The sequence below is a fragment of the Myotis yumanensis genome, unplaced genomic scaffold (assembly GCF_028538775.1).
Source record: "Myotis yumanensis isolate MYYU_CA2020_CCGP unplaced genomic scaffold, mMyoYum1.0.hap1 SCAF_16, whole genome shotgun sequence".
NCBI lineage: Eukaryota > Metazoa > Chordata > Mammalia > Chiroptera > Vespertilionidae > Myotis > Myotis yumanensis.
In genome coordinates this window covers 42,531,083-42,535,030 of record NW_027223767.1, presented here as the reverse complement: position 1 = coordinate 42,535,030, position 3,948 = coordinate 42,531,083, and positions in this window count along the sequence as shown.

The window sequence follows — 3,948 nt, the reverse complement described above, 5'->3', positions numbered from 1 at the left end:
GTAGAGTTGGTCAGCCCTTCAGTCGACAGACATGTATTGGGTGTTCCCAGGAGCGGAGAGCAGCCTGCGGGGTGGGTACTGGCTCAGGGAGAAACGTCTCCCACCACAGACCCCCAGAGAGCGGCTACTACAGCTTCAGAGCTCCATCTCAGAACTGAAGGAGGAGGGGGCCCCGCCCAGGGTGGGGTTTATCAGAACAGGTTCCCCCCACAGGAGAGACCTGGGCCTCCCTTTGCTTGTCAGGAAGGCTGTCCAGCTGGGCACATAGGGGCAGAGAGCTGGGGAGCCTGCCCTGGGTGGGGCCCCAGAATTCCCCCGCCACCTCTGCCAGGAAGCTGCCTTGTGAATCCTGGGCTAATTGGGCGCCAAGGCGGGGGGACCAGCCCCAGCAAGGAGGAAGTGGACTGGCTTCCTGTTTGTTTGTAAATCTCAGAGCAGCATCGTGTGGCCATGAACACCAGCTAATCAGAGCAACCTTGGTCTGAGGCAAGAGCCTCAGAGAGCCCGCCCGCCCGCCCGCCAACCCAGTGAGCCCTCAACCAGCTGGGAGATACAGGGACTCCAGCCCAGGGCAGCCACGCCGGGGTGGCTAGCCTGGGGAAAGCCATGCCAGTGTGGCAGGGACAGGAGGTGGAGTAATGACTTCCGCAAAGAAGTCAGAGTCACACATTCACAGTAGGGAGCCTCCGGGCAGCTCTGGGGGCTCAGGCATTGCCATCTCCCCACCCCGAGGGCTGTTTCCTAGGCCCCTGGGTTCCGCTGGTTGGTCTTGGAGGGAAATCTGGTGCAGAGATCACTGGGCCCCTTTAACCATCGGGCAGCATGCATTGTGGTTTTGTTTGCAACAGCGAAATACATGAAAACCACCAACAGGTTTGCAGAAGCCTACTGGTGACAACAAAACATGATAGAGCCATCCCAGGGAAAGGGTGTAACCATTAAAAAGAATGGGGTGGGCCCGCTGGCGTGGCTCAGTGGTTGAATCAGGAGGTCACGGTTAGATTCCTGGTCAGGGCACATGTGCGGGTTGCGGGCTCGATCCCCAATATGGAACGTGAAGGAGGCAGCCGATCAATGATTCTCTCTCATCATTGATGTTTCCACCTCTTTCCCTCTCCCTTCCTTGCTGAAATCAATAAAAATATAGTTATAAAAAAAATGGGTGGCCCTGGCCGGTATGGCTCAGTTGGTTGAGTGTTGTTCCATGCACCAAGAGGTTGTCGGTTTGATTCCTAGTCATGGCGCATGCCCGGTTGCAGGCTCCATCCCCAGTAGGGGGCGCATTCATGTTTCTCTCTCTATATCCTTCTCCCTTCCTCTCTCACTAAAACTCAATAAAAATATATTTAAAGAATGGGGTGGCCAAAACCGGTTTGGCTCAGTGGCTAGAGCGTCGGCCTGCGGACTGAAAGGTCCCAGGTTCGATTCCGGTCAAGGGCCTGTACCTGGGTTGTGGGCACATCCCCAGTGGGGAGTGTACAGGAGGCAGCTGATCGATGTTTCTCTCTCATTGATGTTTCTAACTCTCTATCTCTCTCCCTTCCTCTCTGTAAAAAATCAATAAAATATATTTTAAAAAAAAAAGAAGAATGGGGTGGATTTGTATGTGCTATTGTGGTGACATGACCAAGATATTTTGATCAGTGAAAACAGCAAGGTGCAGAACAGTGTAATCCCTTTTGTGTCAATAATCAGAAGAGCGGAGGAATGTTCTCTGAGGCGTAGAAATGCACTTACTGCGGAATGCCTCACTTTTTTCTGGAAGGAAATTTACGCATCCTAACAGTAGCTCCTCTGGGGGAGAGGAACTGTGGGAGAAAAGCGTGAGAAGGCTTTCACTTTTCATTGTTTATCTTTCTGTACTATTTGCATCTTTTAGTGATGTTTACATACTTAAAAAATATTACCTGTAGGCAATGGCATTATGATTCACTCTGTTCTATTCTTCACATGTCCCTATTATTTACAAGGAGTATTAGATCACTGAGTGTTATTTTTAAGGCTTAAAGAATCAGGCAGCGTGCATTTGCAGAATGAAACAGGGTAGAGAGAGGCTCACACCTTCTCCAGGAAAACTGAGGGGAGGAGACGGGGGAAAAGGGTTGGCTTTGAGGTCTGTACACATCGGGAACAGACAGAATAGCCAGTTCCACACTCCACTTTGTGGACTCCTGATGGCAAGCGTTTGCGCTGTCTCTGGCTTCCTTCCAACCACACCTTTCTCTGTCTCTCTCCACATTTCACAATCTTGTCATTTACATTTAGACTTGAACCAAACAATGAGGAACAGAAATCTGAAGGAAGAAGGAAAACATAATGCACCTCAATGCACGGGACCTGATCACCTGGCATTTGGACTATGCTGTTTTGGCCCCTTTATATAAAGGACCTGCGTCGGATTCATCTTCTAAGCGCCTGAAGTACATAGCCCAGGACTGCACACAGTGGGGACTCAATAATCAACCACTGGGTGAATGAATGGACCAACTTGTTTACACAACACCTGTCTTTTTAGGTCTGTTCATTCATCGAGAACATCCACGAGATGCCCGGCCGGCGTTGCTCGGTGGTTGAGCATCAACCTTTGAACCAGGAAGTTGAGGTGCAGTTCTCAGTCAGGACACATGCCTGGCTTGCAGGCTCCATCCCCAGTCGGGGGCATGCAGGAGGCAGCTGGTCAGTGATTTTCTCATCATTGATGTTTCTATCTCTCTCTCCCTCTTCCTCCCTGAAATCAATTTTAAAAAAAAGATGTTTTTTTCTCTCCTTCTCCCTTCCTTTCTGAAATCAATAATATATACATATATATAGTTTTTAAAAAAAGAGCATTCACAAGATGCAAGGCCAAGCCTCCCCCAATTGCCTGGCAGCCTCTTACATTTAATTTTGCTCCTCCTAAATGTTTTAAAGAAATTAGAAGAAAACTCGTGGGGCTTTAGAAAGAGAATCTGAAGTCCCCTCTGCGTCTTATTAATTCATTAACAAATGGGTGAGCTCCACAAACTGACCTCAGGTCTGCCAAAGCCGAGCACCCAGCGCCCTGGGGTAAGGAGGCGTTACAGCTACACTGGGTGGCACTCCCCCGGGTAAAGCGAGGGGGAGCACCAGCTTGGCCGGTGCTTGGGACAGGACAGCGGTGTGTTTACAGCCACCGGTGCCCAAGGGGTTCTACATCCGGAAGTCACCCGGACCCGTGATCCGCACAGTGGCTGCTAACCTCCCCCAGGCCCTTCTCTGGGATCTTTTTCTGAACATCCTGTGCTTGTTGACGGGCCTGGTACCCGCAGCGGCAGGCAGGCTGCTGCCACCTGGTGGAGAAGCGAGGCACAGCCTTGCGGGGCTCAGTCTGAGACTTGAGAGAGAACAGGAACCTTTGAGCACAGCTCCCAGGACAGCGGATTTCAAACGTTTGCAGCCATGCAACCCTTGCTTCCAATGACAGCTATGACCCAGGTCCTCACGTAAGGCGGATACACTCCCCGCTGCTCTGGCTGTAGCAGGGGAGGGAGGGACTCCCCGCTGGACCTGTTCCTGGTCATTACTCCTCCGAGGTCAACTGGCAAATAGCTGACAGGCCTACTCCCCCATGTAAGGACGGGGAACTGGGGAGCTGGAGAGGTAAAGGGACTCGTGTAAACAGTGACCTAACAAAGGCTAATGCACAAGCCCCTTGTACAAAAAATCACTCTGGAGTTTGCGCGGCCAATCTGCAAATAATGACTGAACACAGCTTACGGAATGAGAGGTGAAGCTTCCTCCCTCGAGACATCGGGGCTCCTGGGGAGGGGACCCAGAGCACAACCCCTCCTGCATCTTCTCGTATGAATCAGACCAGGTTCGGACCCTTGATGGGCCTTATGTCCCTTCTCAATCGCTGGCATGGTATCAGGGGCACACAGATGCCCACTGCCATCTCAGGATTCCCGAGGACTTTCTGGTCCCTGACAC